We start from the raw sequence: 18,928 nt of genomic DNA on the forward strand, positions 1-18,928 counted from the left end.
TGTTCGAGTGTACAATGAATCCACAAAGAACCAAATTATTCTTTTTACTTAATAACATCGAGTCGGTGAAAAATCATAATAACGTAGAGTAAAATTAGTTTTATTACCATTTTGGAACTCGAGAACGTTCCAAACTGGAGGTCCATTGATACGATATTGTCTAAGAAGTTGTTAGGAATATATTTGGTGAAAAATCACAATAACGTACGATAAAATTAATTTTATTACCATTTTGGAACTCGAGAACGTTTCAAATTGGAGATCCATCGATACGATATTGTCTAAGAAGTTGTTAGGATCATATTCTTCGGTGGAAAATTACAATAACGTACGGTAAAATTAATTTTATTACCATTTTGGAACTCGAGAACGTTTCAAATTGGAGATCCACCGATACGACATTGTCTAAGAAGTTCAGAGGACACATAGTGTTCCGAATATGACATTATTCGCCTTTCGAGGCACGCGCAAGGACACGCGCCATCCCTGGACCACGCATCCTTCGTAAGAGCTCACGACCGGAAGTCCGATATGTACGACGCAAGCAATTACGGTGGTAATCATGGCTGCTCAGAGAACTGGCTGAGTGCCTCGGTCGAGGATCGTTTTGCTCCGGGGTCTCATCGGCCACGCTCGACTTTCCGGTTTAACCGCTCCTTCTTCTAATCGCTCCGCTTCCTGCCGAACGATCTCCTCGTCCTTGGTCTTTTTCACGCACTCGAGGTAGTTGGGAAGTTTTATTGAGACGATCCTTGGATTCATTAGTTCCCAGTGCGGTGAAATTCTTCGCGATCGCGTATACTTACTTGCGTTTGCTGCAGAATTTACTCGATATTATTCGACGGTAAACAAATCGTGGTTTAGAATTCGAAAATACAGGAAAATCTTCACCGACAGTTGCAATTATCGTATTACGTTTAAATAATTTAATTTCATCCTTCCAGAAAATTACTGAAATAATATTTTATTTCTTGAATCCTTTTCTGGAATCTATGAGAAATACACTTTGTATTTAAAAATGTTAAGTATCGATAACAGGACTGAACTTAATATTATTTATCATTGAAATTTGTTTCTTTTAATTTATGCAATATCAATTTTGAATCGTGCTTTATTATTGATACTTCAAATTTTTAGATACAAGGGACTTTCTTGAGAGATTCCTGAAGAAGGGACAGAAAGAAGGCTTGCACGTCGAAATATAATTGTTTCTATAATATTCCATTGAATACAATTACCAAGTGATACAATATAAAGGAAAATCAAATTATTCAAATTATTCGAAAGAAATATTTGAAATACTCAAAAACTCAACAACTGCGACGAAAAATTGAATTTATACGATAGTACAGGAATTAAATGAGCGATCGATGCTTAAAGTACGAATTAAAAATTTTACCTGATTCTCATTTACATTTTCTTCCCATGAAAAAATAATATTGAATTCCTTGCTCTTGCTAGTCCATCTAAATCTGGTTCTTAAACCAGTTCAAGAACCGTGTCACTATGTTGTAAATATTAATCTATTTTTTATCAACGCGGCAAAATCAAGAAAGTAAATGTATAAATTTCTGCATAATTTTCTCATAACTGTCCAAAACAACTATCAGCAGACCTCATGGTCGATCTGTTTAAACTTTCCCACGTGTAGGAGAGACAGTTACGTCAACCGATTGAACAAAGTCGATCCTTAACGGACGGAGCAGCAAAGAAGCGCTGATTTTTCTCGCGGTCATCCGCTATATCGAATGAACTGCCGGAGAACCAGAAACGGGATAGGACGAATGAGAACGCGAAAGAGAATCCTTGGACATCGGAGGTGTCGATTGTTGAACGGTGTCCAGTTTCATTCATCTAAGTCTGAGAATCGGAACGCTCGTCTCTTGGATGCAGACAGGAATTTTTATGAACGACCAAGGGAATCCTTTGCTCTGAGTCATTGTACCCTCGGCGTGGCCCAATACCACAAAATACTCGAATACGAGCGTCGACACGATGACGTAGAGTATTAACTCGTGGCTTTCACGAAAATAAATCTTTCAGCCAGCTCGGTTGTATCGTACGAACAGATTTTATTTCACACACACACACACACGAGCGACCAAATCAATTTTTTTATTTCTCGATAATTTACTTCAACCCTGTTTTACTTCTAGTTACCAAGTCCGCTTTAAATCACTCGAGCTGGTTCACGCTCATAATTTCAAAGTGAAAATGAAACAATATCGCGTACGTACAGATTTTTAACCCATTAAGCACCAATGTTCTATTCAAAGGGCGTGTAGAAAGATGCTGGTATTGAAATTTATACCAGTAGAAATTTTTGCAAACTTTTCTTCAAATATTATTGATTCGGTAATAATGTATTTAATTCTTCCAGTTTGGAACGTTCTCAAATTTTTGTGTCGATAAAACTAATTTTACAGTCTACAGTACCGTTGTTCGTTGTTCGTCGAACGAGTGTCTCGGTGTTATTAAGTAAAAAGAATAATTAGCTCCTTCGTGGGTTTACTGTACACTCGAACAGTTCTTAAAATTCTTTTCTGTTAATGTTCCTCTGTTTGATTACTAACGATCCACAGCCTCCTTGATCCAACGTTTTCAAGGTAACGACTAAAAATTTATGATTCAAGAGATGAAACTCGAAGCTGTCCCCCCCATTGATAACTATCCTCATTAACACGGAGATCGACGTTATCTCATATGAAATTTCAGTCCACACTGTCCTCGGGCTGCACACACGGTCGATGTCTCTAATATATATTTTTTTACTCTCGAGCGCGGTAATCTCATCCTTACGTAACGTATGCAGCGATGACTCAATCTTGGGAACGCCAACAATCCGAGGAAATCTATCACAATGGAAAACCATGATACACGAATCCTATTCAATCGAGATACTTTCATTTCGCGCTCATTAACCCGGTCGAAGAGAACCTTCAATTTTTCTTAATTCGTTGCGTAATAGACGCAACATATTTCAAATTTCGATGCGCGAGAGATAATATCTTCCTGGAAGAAATTGGCTTCCATGAGAAGTGAAGTAATACTTTCGCGTTACTCAGAACTCATAACCCCGGGAATTTACGCTCAGTTATCGTAATTTACACCGGGCTAGTGTTAACAATTGCCAATTTATATTCAAGTTTATTTACGCGGACAGAAATCTTGCGAAATCGTGTACACTGCCGCTCAAAAGCTCGGAGCATTTAAATATGCTTTAAGAGGGAAATAACATTTGGATTTAGACACTTTGCAAATCGCCACGAAACAGTGAAAATTTATTTACGAATAGTATCGCTTAAAGATGGAGCGCTGGTATCGCTTGTCGACAAGATAGCACCCAAGTAAAAACAAATAGATAATTGTTCACCGAAGAAGACATGTTAAGCAATATGATAAAATTCGATACTTTGTGTTTTGTATTTATATTGTACTCGATATCTACAGTCTGCAATTTTTATTTTGTATCGTGACTAAATCTATTAATTCGAAAGAGTGAAATCTCTTCGATGAAACAAATACTAGGTCGTTCGATAAGTTTTGTCGTTTCCTCCATCGTAAAAAAAAAAAAACACTACGACACTTCGACTTTGAACAACTGCAAATATACGAATGAGTCGACAGATCTGCGTGAAACTTCACACATGTTCATCAAACAGTGGTACCATGTTTAAAAGAACAAAACAACCCAACAGCTTCGTTTCTTATCGAACGACGAAACTTATCAACCTACCACGTGTACGAGAAGAGTTTCATTTCCATAAAGATACAAGGGTTCTCCTTTGAACGTCGGCGTGCATGGAAACCAACAAGGAGCAAAAGAGAAGGATCATTTTGAAAGAAGTTACGGTTGCAGCCATCGTGGGTTACAAAAACGACGAGCATTCGTTCTAAAACCGTCCTCGGTGTACGAGGAATGCAAGTTTCGTGCTCCGCGACGCTTTAATTGGAGCACGGAGCTGGCGAGGTAAATTGACCCAATGGGGATGATATGCAAAATGGGTGTCGATGTCCTGTTGCAGCGAGATCGTCTTTGTCACGGTGCCACGATGTATTCACAACGGTGTCGAGGCTCGTTTACGCTGAATACGAAACAAGATTTTCCAAGCTGTTGACGAGCCAGAATTCAAATGTGCCGAATGTCGGTCGGTAGGAATTGGAATGGCCATGCAGGTACTGCTTGGCTGATAGCGATTGAGGTCGTGCACGAGGATCACGAAGGAGATCGTGAAAACTCACTCGCTCGTTACCGGGTTAAATTCCAGCCGCGGGCGGACGCGTAAGATGCACAGTTAAACGGTTTATTTGACCAGAATAATGCGCGGATGCAAATGAATGGCGGATGTTATTAGAAGAAAACGTTGCGCGAAGTGGGTGAAGTGACGGATGGTCAAAGTAACTGTACTCGGCTGGAACAGATGGCTGGATAATCTTTAAATAATTTAAATACGAAGAAGTTTAACGATCTTAGCGTAGACGAAAATACAACGAATCAATATACTGCGTTCTTGGGTGAATAGAAATTGGATCGATCGGTAGGCGAAGATTGTTAATTCTTCTGAAAATTGATTTAAAATTTGAGGTGAAATTCAATCCTTCTCGACCGTCAATTTTTCAATTTTGATAGTTCGTTCGTTATTTCGTTATCGGCTGTTTGATTTAATGATGCACGAAATGGAAACTGTTGTACTTCCGCAATCTGTGGCACAATGAACGCAAGCTTGTTAGTATTTAAGATAAACGAAAGAGAGTTGAATAGTTGTATCGCGTACTGGTAAATATAAAAAATGAAACATGAATTGTAAAAGTGAGAATGAGAATTGTCGAATGAGATGTAGGAAAAGAAAGATCGCGAAAAATATATTTACTTAAAATTGAAACCGAGCAAACGTATTGTTCTGAAGTAATTCTGACGTTATCCGAAACACTGCGATTGTTACTACAAGAATTAGGTTTAATGCTCGAAACAATTTTAGGTTACAGGATCGGTGACTAAGAGGTTAACGAACCTTGTACCTTAAGCGTACATTTTAGATACAATGACATCGCTGATACATATTTATGTTTCTGTACGACTCAAGGACTATCCGCTATTTCAAAATACAAAGAATCACGAAACGATTAGTGCGTTACGTGAGGTCCTACAAAAACGCGTGGGCTATCGTTTCTCGAGCTTAAAGCAGTCACGTCGTATCACATGCTTGTTCAAGGACAAGGGCAACCTGAAACAACTTGAAAGTCATGCACGAGTGGAATACGAAGTACAGTTTAAAGCAGGTAAATCAAGAAAGTGGAAAATTAGGTCCGACTACGTTGCAATAATTCGACGTCAAATTTTTCTAATTAAAATCGTTGCTAACGATACGCACTTACGTTGAGATCTTCCTATAATTTATTTATACTTGTATTCATAGGCACATTGTGAAGAAAATAATTTGAGTCGTAAAACTACCGCAATCCTTTGAAACTTAACGTAGCATTATTATACGTTGCGCGAGTAGTCCCTACAACTCAACTTGCGAGCTAAATTTATTCAAGAAACTGTGAGTTAATCACTTTGTTCGCGGTTTGATGCGAAATTTCACACCTCATATTTCAGTAAATAGCTACAAATAATTAGAAAAACGTTTCACAGAGGGAAACGGTTGAGAAAAATAGGAAGTCAATTTTACAACAGTAGATTGATGTTCTAGATTATTTTCACACAGCTCGATGACACAGCTCAAGTTCTGAATAATAATCCTGGCGTTAAGGAAATTAATTCAACGTGACAGTACAACCTGTTACAAAAATTTCAATAGCACCGCAAAATTATCAGTTACCGCGGAAATTAATGTAGGATGGAATCCTAAATAATAGTCTTATTATTAGGAGTTAAAGAAATTAATTTTCTATGGCCCTATTGAGCAGCCAACTTACAAATATCGGAATTTACTCCAGAAATGAAAGCAAGACGAAATCGTGAATAATAGTCCTGAAATTAGAAAAATGAATTCACCATAGCATTATTAAACGCCCCACATCTCTCGAATATTAAAAGTAACTTCAAAAATTAATATAATATCAAATCGTAAATAATTATGTTGACATTAGGGAAATTCATTCATGACTTTATTGAATCTATCGTAGAAATTTTTATAGCCTCGCGAAATCATCGGTGATTTCAAAAACTAATGCAAGATAGAATCCCAAATAACAGTCTCAAAGTTAAAGAAATTAATTCTAAAAATCCCTATTGAATAACCACCTTACAAATATCGAAAGTTGCTCCAAAAACGAATATAATACTGAATCGTAAATAATTAGGGAAATTAATTCATGACTTTATTCAATCCATCGTACAAATTTTTATAGCCTCGCGAAATCATCGGTGATTTCCGAAACTAATGCAAGATAAAATCCTAAATAACACTCTCGAAGTTAAAGAAATTAATTCTAAAAATCCCTATTGAATAACCACCTTACGAATATCGAAAGTCGCTCCAAAAACGAATGTAATATCGAGTCGTAAAGAATTATCTCGACATTAGGGAAATTAATTCATGATTTTATTGAATCTATCGTACAAATTTTTACAGCCTCGCGAAATCATCGGTGATTTCAGAAACTAATGCAAGATAGAATCCTAGATAACAGTCTTGGAGTCAAAAAATTTAACTCTAAAAATCCCTATTGAATAACCATCTTAGAAACATCGAAAGTCGCTCCAAAAACGAATGTAATATGGAGTCGTAAATAATTATCCGGAGATTGGGGAAATGAATTCTGGGTGACGTTACCGAACGACCTACGTATCTCAATCGGAGCGTATTAAAATCAGCAGTTTCGAGTCGCTGATAGCTCATTTCGGGGTTGATACACACAGCTTTCGGACTTTCTCGCCCGTTTACGTAACCCCGACGGCGTTGTATAGCAAACACGGACGACCGGTTCACGAAATTCATGCATAATAATAATCCGACGGCATGGGGCGCCGTAGACGGCCTTCCCGGCTGTCGGCTCGAGGCTGTTCTGATATCTGTCGGCTGGATTACTATCAGACCATAAGAACGGAAAGGGTACGTTCCAACGAGAGACAGAGAGGCGCCGTGATACACGTGATACGCGCGTATGGGTGCGTTCTACCGTGACGCTGGCCGATTAAAGTTTAAGATACAAAACTGGCGTTGCGGTTTTCTGGACGGTTCCCCGTTCAGAAAAATCGGGCCCCGTTGAGTTATGTATACCACGTTAGAATTCGCGCGCGAACGAGCGAACCGGCGAGCGAGCGTCGTGCCGTTTGTGCAACCGCGTGCCTTTCAGATTGTCTTCTAAATTTTCCAAGGCGTTTCTTTTATCCGCGTCCTTCTATCGCGACGCCGTGCCTCGAATTCCGATTCGAAACAGAGATACGCCGGACAGGCGTGGATAGAGGAAATCCTTCTCGTTGAAATACGAATCGCGGCTTTTCTCATAGACCGCGAACTTAAATTCTAAGTAACATTATCCCGAAACATTACGATCGAAACAGATGTGTAACTATTATCGAGTTCGTACGAATATTTTGGACACCTTTTTTTTTACGATATTTATACACGGTTAGTTTCGTTTATGGCCAATCGGTCGTATATTCTCCCTTATTGTCTACGACGTTACGCCATTTTGGAAGCACGAATCGCAGCGTGGAAGAAAGACTTTGACTCTGGTGAGAAACGTATAGCAAATATTGTTCAGTGGCAAAGTAAACGGATCATTCGTGGTAAAATGAGTGTGGTCGAACGAGAGAAGTATTCGAGTCGGAGGTAATGACTTAGAAATTGTTCCGATGCTGCTGATAGAACGTTTAGGAAGAATTCTCAGCCTGGATAATCGTCCCTTGCCTAAAGTTTCCAACCGTACTCTTCTCGAAGCGAAAAGACACCGTATTCGTACTTTCTATTTACGAAGATTGTATACTCTTTTCGACGAAACGACGAAATAAAAAATCAGTTTACAAGAACGATCCTTCGCAATCGAATACAGTTGTACGGGGAACAAAAAATAAAAGTAAAATGATTCGTTCGATTAGAATGTTACATTTATATTCGCGTAAGAAATTGTTCTCAGAGCTTTGATCGCGCACCGTACACGGTTACTTACTTCGATTCACGATTTAATTAAAATATTTACGACTATACCGATCGAAACCGATCACTTACCGGTAATTCGATTAAAATTTAATATTCACGTCGATAATTTCAATACATTTTAATTCGATCGAATACCCACTATACATTACGCTCGTACAAATATTATAGCCATTTCACCTGGCCGCCACGGATCATCGTCATCGTTTTAAAGAGCGTCTCGCGTACCTCTTCCTTGTGATCCGGAGACGGTAACCATATCCGTGGCCATTTAGCGGAAGATTTCAGCGCCCCGGACTTATCAGCATATTTTCACATGGTCGATTGAATTAACGCTTATCAAGAACGATCGCGTTCCTTCGTAATATCGCTACCGGCAGTTCAGTCCCCGTACAAGCTACGAGCTTTTCCACGCCGTGGCACCGTGTTCGCGGCAGACGGAAAAATCAAAGAAAGAACGATCACGGACAATATATATCGGGTAAGATGTTATTTGCGAAACGACATTAATTATGCGGCACGTGAAACAGGTATTGGCAGGGCTCGTGCACTCGTTATATTCGGACTTTCACTCCACGCGCTACTTAAATGATATTCTCTCTCTCTCTCTGTTCTCTCTCTGTTTCTCTCTTTCTCTCTTTTCCTCTCTCTATCCCTTTCTTTTCTCTCTTAAACGTGAGTAAGTAAACGTGGACAAAGCAAAGACAAGTTGCTCGTTTTACATTCCTTCCGCTCGCGGTAACGCAGCGCGGCTCGCCGATCATTCGCGTTCAAGATCGCTACGTCGAATTTTCATTGTTACGAGGCACCATTTACGGGAGAGAAGATCCACGGTGCACTTTCACTCGAAAGCTTTCGTTTCGTTGAGCCGCGCCGACGGCGATCGTGGAATCAACGGTGTAACGAACGCCGAAACGCGCGCTCCAGTAATCGCGAATCGTTTTCAACGCTCGTGATTTTTACGCGTGAGATCACCACCAACGGGAGCCCGACGTCGTGTGAAATTCAAATCGGTCGATTATTATATAAAAATTTTAATCGCGTTTTATCGTGCGAGTGCACCGTCGACGTTTGCACGGCGAACCACGGATTTGCATTTCTCTTGCGTGAACGCAACGGAGTGAATTGCATTTTTTCCCTTTTCTCTCTGTTTTCTTTTTACATTTAACACGCAGAATTACGTACACTTCAAAACAGAGCGGGAAGCAATTTTTATTCGGTTACTTCACGTTTTCCTACGTTTCGTACGCGTCCAATGACTGCGTTCCACGTACGTTACGGTTTACCTAATAACGAACAATTTTAATCGAACGTTTCACGTTGCATCGGTGGAACCGATCGGTCGATGGATAGGTTCGAGAAAAGGATTACTTTGATAATATTGATCGATCGCCATCCAGTTTCTCGAATACTATGCGAGACTTTTTAAGAGAAATTTGATTCCAGTAATTACAGTATACAGAGAAAAAAGAAATAAATTAAGTGTAGTTCGGTGTTTAAGAAAAGGTAGGAAGAACACTTCGGTGTATACAGAAACTTCTATCTGTACGAATAATAAATTGTAATCAAATTTATACCGAAATCTTAAAACTCGCAATATTATTACCTTTATCCTGTTTACTTTTCCGAATCAGTTTCCTATAATATCGGATAATACGTGTACCAATAATTGCGTAACTGTTTGTTCCTTCCATGGAGAAATTAACTTCGAATGTGGTAAATTTAGCGCAGCTGGTAATTGCCGAAACGGGCCAACGCGATGATTTGAATCCACTGTGAACGAATTTCAGACAATTGTCTTCGTGCACAGAAACCCCGATTCGTGTCTCGAAGAATTAAAAATTATGAGAAAAAGTGGGAAACGGTAAATTTTGTGCGCTCGGTGGCCGGTCGCGTTATTTCTCTCGCGCTCGAAGACGTATACCAGAATCTGCTCCATTTCCCAGAGTAATTTGGTAATTTGTCTCTCGCGTTTGATCACGATGATTTCCTACTACGGGGACCATTGTGAGCAAGAAACGGAAGTGCGTGGAATACGGATGAATAGCGCAATGAATGGTGGCTATCACCAGGCCCGACCAATAAGAGAATAATAAACGACACGCACAAAACTCTACTTCGGTATCACCGAGCCCATTCCCCCGTACGATTTATAAGCACGTTTCAATTAACCAGTTATCTTTGGACGTTGGGTTACGTACCCGTACATCCGGTGCGTGTACACGTAAAAAAAGGGTAACGTAACAAGGATGGCGATAAGATGTCGATACATAAATGACGTAATAATACGGTGCTGTACCGGAGGGGGAAAAAAAAAAGGTTCTCGGTATCGTTTTGGAGCAATTTTTTTTCACGAATCTTGAGCCGAGTTTAATTCGTTCGACCTATCGCGTCGATCTGTATTACAAAACCGAGAGCAATCAAGTTACTCGCTCGACTTTCATCTTCGTTACCAATTTCCTGTTACCGGTTTCGATATCGAGACTCGCTATTACCGAGAACGAAACTCTGCGAAGATCCTCGAAATAAACTCGAACTTGATACATTTCGATTCGATTCTCGCGTTTCGTTCATTTTTATTCAATTTTTCTACTTTTTATTCGATGACGTTGATATTAAGTTGGAGTGCTTTCGAGACTATTCGAGTGTTCGAATACAGGAGAATTCGACGAATAATTTCGACCGACTCGATTCATTATTGACCTCACCTCGGAGTGTATTATTTACTTTATTCGAGTAAATTGTACTCGAGGAAAATATGCACACAGATATAAAATATATTAATCATCCACAGGGTGATCATCATCTCGTATAATTTTTCTCTATTGTTAAATCCACCAATCGGTGCTCCTCTTGTAGAAATCTATCGATGTATTTTCAAAATCAGTCTTCGATACAGGTATCTAAGTTTCTAGAGAGTTTTCGTACATCGAAATGTTATCTCAGCTTCGGATACATACCATCGTGTTATCGTCACTTGCAACAACCTACGTAGCACGTTCTCCTTTCTCTGATTCGAAAAGCGAAGCGTACCTTGGAACAGTTTTCTCCGCGTTCGTTATATTTCTAAGCGAGAAGTAACTCTCGCGAAAGAAACATCTTGCTCGAACTGGGCGTCGACGATTAGCGAAAGACTAAATATAAAAAAGTGACGAACACTTTGCCTTCGAAGCGTCAAGACCGCGCGTATGTGTGCCAATACCTCGTGCCAGAGGCTGGTATAGTTAAACACGTCGAAACGTACAAAATGACCTAATACGAAGTCACACGAAATCGCTAACAACCCGAGGAAATCGTACGTATCGCGGACGAGCGCTAAAGGCGAAAAGCTGCGAGAACTCGACGAAATATTAAGAAACAAACGGGCTCGGTGAGGACTCGTTAACAAGCTGAACCATCGACTTCTATCGAGATGTGACTCGGCGACGAACCACGGGGAACCGCGAGGCACACCTGAATCATCTTAGGAATGTAACACTATGGATTTACAGTCTCTCCCCTTCGTAGAGAGCGCCGGTGGCTGGTAAAAAAAAGAGGGACTGCTTTAACAGTAGCTGCACCACGGTCCTTCGAATAATTTCACGTGGACGAATCAATTTATGAACCTCCATGACTCGCTGACTAAGACGAATTGCCCGCGCCGCGCTCATCAATTCTCTCTCCGGCTAGTTGATTAAATTCCTTATAATTACATCTCGCTCGTTTGCTGCGATCTTGATAGCTTTCTGGTAACTTGGTAAATGGTAAATTATTCTCGATGAATTACGTATAAGTGCGTTGTGCGTAAGGTGCATCGTCGATGGCGCATACAGTACTTACGCCATTTTTTACGCCGACCCCATCCATTCTCGTGCGTCTATATCCTTGAAAATCGCCTCGTATTAACAACGATACGTTCAACCGACGAAACACCTACTCGTAGATGTAGATACAATAGATTCGCGGTTTTGTATCGTTTTCTTTTTTTTCTTCTTTTTTTAACAAGTTGTTTAATTACTTTATCGTCGGGTAAATTTATTCGTTATTGATTCCGCAACGGTAATTATAACCTTTCCGGTGTAAGAAGATTGCATTGATTTATGGAGTGTAAAATAATCTGCGTTCGCCAATTAAAGTGGAATGTCTTGCCGAGTGCGGTGGTTCGCACTTCTGTTACGAATCCAACAGAAACTTGTTTCACGTATGCGTACGTTGCTAATTGAAAATGTTTGTTGCTTAAATATTAATTCGATTCGCGAAAATCTATAAATATTCCTTTGTAACACGTGTTGGTGATTGCAGACGATTTCCGAGGTGTGCCTCGCGAAAAGTGTACAGTGACGAGGTTCTTTTATAGGAACACAAGAAACTTTTGTCTATGTAAATGCTGAGCGGCACGATCGTCCGGTAAAAGCATCCATATTGTCAAGAATTGAAATGGAGATTGAGTCACTAGTTTCGCAAAACAGGTACAAAACGTTTCCTATATTCTTTGCAAGAATTTTCGAAACAAGTTGCATCGGTGTAAACTGTTCCAGTATACTAGTATTTCTCGTAAGACGCGCAACACGTGGTTATAAATCATTTCATAGCTGCTCGGTGTTCCTTCACTTTGTCACTTTTACGACTGTGAATCGTGTAATTACACTTGCCATTTTTATCGTCACTTTTTTACATCGTTGTGGGATTCAATTCTGACATTATTCGCTACAGGAGAACAGAAGAAGAGAAAGCTGAAGGTTTATTTATACATTTCGGAAATACTGCCAGTCAAGGTGCAATTAAGTCACCTCAATTCACATTCAATGTCGTTGTGTAAAACTGTTCTAAATTTATCCGCCTTTGGAACAAGTATAATCCCGTATTTGTTGCGACGAAGAATTAGTCATAACGATGAGATCAGAATGCACTTTTATAAAGACGTCTGGCGTCTCTACCTCGACGACACACTTTTTTACATCAATATTTTTACCAGACAATACGAATCTTCGTTTGGAAGCTCGGTTCTCTTGTAAAAATAACGAACGTCGATAGAGTATAAGGAAAATATTTAATTCGAAGAAATTGTGGTTCACGTAGCTTTACACTGTGCTTAAAACCTATAGAATTGAATTCCTAAATAGACGTTAATATCGCAAACGTGTTTTCAAAAATATTTGAAACAATGCAAAACTATTCGTTGTTACTGAAAAAACAGATATATAAATTCGGTATCGCTGTAAGTTCGTCGTAAATTCTCATCGATTCCTTACGCAATTTTCCAGCATTCGTGCATCGCGAACAAACTTCAAGATGCAAGTAATTGTTTACTATACCCTAGAAATGGCTTATCATGCAAATTGTTTCCACTGTTACGAGTTTCGAGCTTATCTTCGGATACGTAAAACACGGCTAAGCAAACTTCCTGAATATCAACCGAGTGTGGATCGTAACTACGAGGCTGGCATCACCGAATTCGAATCCGTGGTAATAGATTGTTCACATCGTTAAAATGGTTTTGACGAGCCGTCGTAAAGCGTTCTCGTTAATTATGAATAATATGATTACGCGGTTCTTCCCATGGTTTCCCTTTTGTGAGATCCAGCCTCAGCGCAAGGATGAGGGAACTCTGCGGCGATTCACAGAGCCCGAGCGGGAGAATGAAATTCCTATGAGAGTTTAACACGTGCGTGAAGCAACAATATTCGTCGCACGAGTCAAATCGATACGCGGCTATGTAACTATGAATTTCGATCACGATTTTTAATTCGTTTCGATATACATGCGAACAATTACGCGAAACAAACTCTCGATAAACCGTAGGAACAAATTACCGATAGCTGACGAATATAATGGTGTGATTACTCGTTTTCTCCTGGTACGTAGAATGTCGGAAAGGTGTAATTTAATCGTTGGTAATTAGAGCAGAGAAACGTAATTTATGACGTAAAATCTCAGTGTTCGGATTATACGGAATGTTTAAGATTTCAAAGTGTAACGGAAGAGGCAGCGATTCGTCATCTAAATATATAAATTGGAAACGTGGAATGAAACTTTGTCGTGCGAAATTTTGTTTCGAGGCGATCGATTTCGAAAACACGCGCGAACTTGATTCAAAAAATGCACTCGCTCTTGAACATTCGTCCTTGTACAGGGGGAACAAAAATGTTTTCAGTGTAGCAGTTTGTGGAGCAAGGTTTTACTTTTGAATTACTACTTTTAAAGTATACAGTATACGAACGTGTAACGAGATCCATTCGACACGCGTACTTCTAAAATTTCATTTGACATTTTCGATTTACTCTTACACGTGGAATGACCCTATTTTCTACTATACTATCAATTACCACTGTACGCATTAATACTCTTCGGGAAATATTCGAATAACTTATCAAAATTGTCAAAAAGTCACCAACTCGAGTTTACCTCGTAAATCGAAGATCTATTAAATATAATAAATTCTCTAAGTAACAACCGTAAATTACACACCATAATTGAAATTGTCAATCCTACAACCAAACGGCTGTAACGAAACTAGAACAAGTCGACTGTGATCACTGCTAACGAATCCGACTATAAATATATAAATACATAAATATACATATACTTAAAAACGAAAAACAAAAGTTTCGAACATTGACCAAAGAACTAAAGAGATATCCATAACTAGAATCTTCGGGGCGAGTACAATGTAAAAACAAACAGGTTGAAACAGGACCAGTACCGATAGCTATCCGGCGCAATTATGCGAACGATACCGCACGAGTTTTTAAACGAGGAGGCAATAAAGTTTCCGGTTTAAACGATCCGCCAGCGAATTCGTTCAATTTTTATCTGGTCCCGCGATTGTGTAACGCACGAACCGCAAAATATTTCCTCAGCTGTTTCAATCCCTGCTGAATGGTCTTATCGTTATCAGGGACACATGGCAGTCGAGAAAAGAAACGTAAACAATATTTCGCGAATCGATCGAAATGCACAAGAAAAACGAGTTCGCGATAATTCGGCACAATGTGGCGCGTTATCGCGGGAATTCGCGTTAAAAACTTGTTACCTCGATAAGAGTAACGAATTCTTCTAACTCACCTGATAACTGTCCTCGTGAAAAATCGGCGCATTTAACAGTGGTCCCACTGAATCATCCTCGGTTTTGTTTCTGGTGGGATATCCTCACGGTGATGCGGTTTCGATCCGGTGAGAAATGCACAATTAAGATGAATGTTACACGATCGAAGACCCGACAGAGCCACGATGATCGCGGAGAGTACGATCAGGTACCGTCTGTTTAGACCGACCGAGCGGGTCCGGACGACTGAACGTGCCACTCGTTGCGCCTTCACCGACAGCCTCGATTCCTACCTTCTCTTTCTCTTTCTCTCCCTCTCCCAGATGAAACTCTCTCCGTCTATGTAAATAGTAACGTCGCTTACAGTCTTTTGGCAATTATCGGTGAAATCGATTTACTCGTTGTGCATTCCTCTTGCACGAGATAGAGGAATTTGGCTCTTATCGTTTGTCGATTAATTTTGTCCACGTGTTTTCGTCTATCATTGTTTTTACACTGATAATGTATCGAGCAAGTGTGTTCTTTTTTCGTATGATTTTTAGTTGGAAATAGTCTCTTGTAGTCTTCTAACGATCATCGGTGAAACCGATTTACTCGTTGTGCATTCCTCCTGCACGAGATAGAGGAATTTGCCTCTTATCGTTTGTCGATTAATTTTGTCCACGTGTTTTCGTCTTTCATTGTTTTTACACCGATAATGTATCGAGCAAATGTGTTCTCTTTTCGTATAATTTTTGGTTGGATTATATAAGCATGCAAATAATCTTTTGCAGTCCTTTGACGATCATCGGTGAAACCGATTTACTCGTGCATTCCTCCTGCACGAGATAGAGGAATTTGGCTCTTATCGTTTGTCGATTAATTTTGTCCACGTGTTTTCGTCTTTCATTGTTTTTACACCGATAATGTATCGAGCAAGTGTGTTCTTTTTTCGTATGATTTTTAGTTGGAAATAGTCTCTTGTAGTCTTCTAACGATCATCGGTGAAACCTATTTACTCGTTGTGCATTCCTCTTGCACGAGATAGAGGAATTTGGCTCTTATCGTTTGTCGATTAATTTTGTCCACGTGTTTTCGTCTTTCATTGTTTTTACATCGATAATGTATCGAGCAAATATTTTCTCTCTTCGTATAATTTTTAGTTGGAAATAGTCTCTTCTAGTCTTCTAACGATCATCGGTGAAACCTATTTACTCGTTGTGCATTCCTCTTGCACGAGATAGAGGAATTCGACTCTTATCGTTCCTCGATTAATTTTGTCCGCGTGTATCGAGCAAATGTGTTTCCTTTTCGTATAATTTTTCATTCGATTACGTGTAAGTAGTGTCGTTTATCGTAGAACGTATTCCGATAGGCTATGATAAAAATCTTTTCTTTAATTCGCCGGATCGCGCGAACCGAGATGTTTAATCAGGTGGTTAATATCGATCGCGGTTTTATCGACGTTCGGATACGTCTTGGGCAAGTTCTTTGCTCGTATTGCATCGGTATTTTTCTTTTTTTTTTTTTCATTACTTCGAACGAGACTACGGTGTTTAAAGTTTACTCTGTTTCTTTCGTGCAAATGCCTGTTCATCGGGGTAGCCTCACTTGGTAGCTGTGTTTAAACTCGTTTTATTACGAATGTAAATTTTCCCGTGCTGGGACAACGTTTAATTACATTTTAGAGGTTTACATTGAAAGACGATAAAAGAGTGTATGGTAGATGTTTGTTCTCGTCGAGGATTGTAAAGAAACTGATTTAGTTCTCTCTGATAGATGGGTTCCCGTCACAGTCATGGTACTTCTTCTAGCTACGCTTCCCGTCACGCATCATGATCTAAAGTGTTGCTGTCACTCGATCATCCTTGTTTCTTTATCTATTTATACCGCTTTGTACAGATTAAAGTTATGCAGTCGTGTCGTATAGGCGTGGAATTGACATTGAACGCTTGGAAAGGGGAAATATTTCTTAACGTTGTACGGAGAAAGACTATCGGGGGGGGGGGGGGGGGGAACATCTGACATTTGAATATTTAATTTACCGTATCAAACGCGTGACGTTTGAATTTATCATAACGGAGGCTCGACGAAATGTTGTTACTTACTCGAAAGAATTTTATTCGTTGGAACGCGATCCTTGGTCGATCATTTCTTAAATCCTCGGTAAAGTAAAAAAATCTCCTGTTGGCAACATTCGCCATTATTTACTCGTAAACGACTGTGTCTATATGTGCATTTTATTTTCAGCTTATACGCAGTGTATACGAGAAGAATATTACTATACTGTTCCTTCTCTTCAACGTTTTTCATAGTATAATACTTTCATCGGTATCACGTTTCAATATCCTAAGAATTGATTAAAAGAGCATTCAACGCACAGATGCATAAGAGAAAATTTGACTTGTAATTTAGAAAAATTTCTTTTTAAAAGTATATTTGCATAAATCGCATATTAAATTTTCATTCGAAATTCTGTATACTGAATGTTCTCATTGCCAACTTGAAAGGCAATGCAATTTATATATTCTTAAAGTATTTCTCTTTCTACAATAATATTCTATAACAACCTACGTGACAATTTATCGTCATGAATTTTAACGTAAAGGGTTAACTAATTACTGATCCCGTTTGAACGTGAAACTATTGAATTGAAAGGAACTTGTGTTTTACACACCGTTGTTCCACATATTTCAACCAAACGGATAGAAGACGTTGTTCTTTTGATGAATAAGTTATTGTTAGATTTGTATGTTATCGCGCCAGTGCTTTCCCACCCATGGTTCATGCAAATGTAGGCACCGACATTGAACAGTTGACATTGAGCGCCGGGAAACGGTCATTAAGCTCAATATCGGTGTACGCAACGACGCTTGGTGATCGACCGCAATGTCATTAACCCCGATAAAACACTGATTACTCTCACCTCGCTTGAATACAAAATGTTCGCCAGCTCTTCGTTTTCAGGGTACAGCCATGGCGAAATCATATTGGGAGCAGAAAGCGCGAAGTGAACTTGGAAAAAGAGAATCGTAAAATAATTTACGACCACTTCGTTACATTTGGCGTGTTACTTCGATCGAAAGAGATTAATGAAAAATTACAATGCGTACGGAATAACGAATTGAACTTAACAAGTAATAAAGTTTTGGTTACGACTCGTTAAAATATGTTCAAGTATAACTAGGTTGCCGCCGCAATTATATTATTAATTAAATTTAATTCCATGCTCCTGTACGTTTTATAATTTCTAATTACTTCGCTGGATCGAAATAAGAGGCCAGATGTGAATGGGCATCGAAGAAGTTACAAATTATTTCAGAAATAAACGTTGCCAGTGTCGAGCAAATATTTAATTCCATGCTCCTGTACGTTTTATAATTTCTAATCGCTTCGTTGGATCGAAATAAGAGGGTTGATGTAAATGAGCATCGAAGAAGTTGCAAATTATTTTAGAAATAAACGTTGCCAGTGTCGAGCAAATATTTCAAATTGTAGAGATCAAAAAGTATCGTGAAATTAAGAAGACTTAATACAGATATCGAGAAAGTATGAATACCAGTATTTAGAATATGACCCCGTTATAAGTCTCGTAGGCGTTCGTGTCGTCGAAAAGAGACTCTAAAATAAGAATTTTAAATTCCTCTACAAAAACGTTTCTTTACACGCGTTACTTGCGTAGTTTTATACATTGTATGTATATATTTCGTTGCACCCCCCGCCGTATCTTAATTTCTCCTATTAATATTTATGCAATTTTTACAACGAATGCGGAATGATCTATGTGAGAGAAGTGTTCCATTGTGCAGACGTTCTC

At 39.2% G+C, this 18,928-nt stretch overlaps 1 protein-coding gene across 2 annotated transcripts in view; it reads right to left on the minus strand.

Moving 5' to 3' along the window:
- Nucleotides 1-15,366, minus strand: part of LOC143151272 (uncharacterized) — an 80,664-nt gene extending 65,298 nt beyond the window's left edge. For both annotated transcript variants that reach the window (XM_076320248.1, XM_076320247.1), the window contains exon 1: nucleotides 15,153-15,366. The gene's annotated coding sequence lies outside the window, so the exon portion shown is untranslated. The remainder of the gene's footprint in view (nucleotides 1-15,152) is intronic.
- Between the last annotated feature and the right edge of the window lie 3,562 nt (nucleotides 15,367-18,928).

Source organism: Ptiloglossa arizonensis, chromosome 9 (genome assembly GCF_051014685.1).
Source record: "Ptiloglossa arizonensis isolate GNS036 chromosome 9, iyPtiAriz1_principal, whole genome shotgun sequence".
Classification (NCBI taxonomy): Eukaryota; Metazoa; Arthropoda; class Insecta; order Hymenoptera; family Colletidae; genus Ptiloglossa; species Ptiloglossa arizonensis.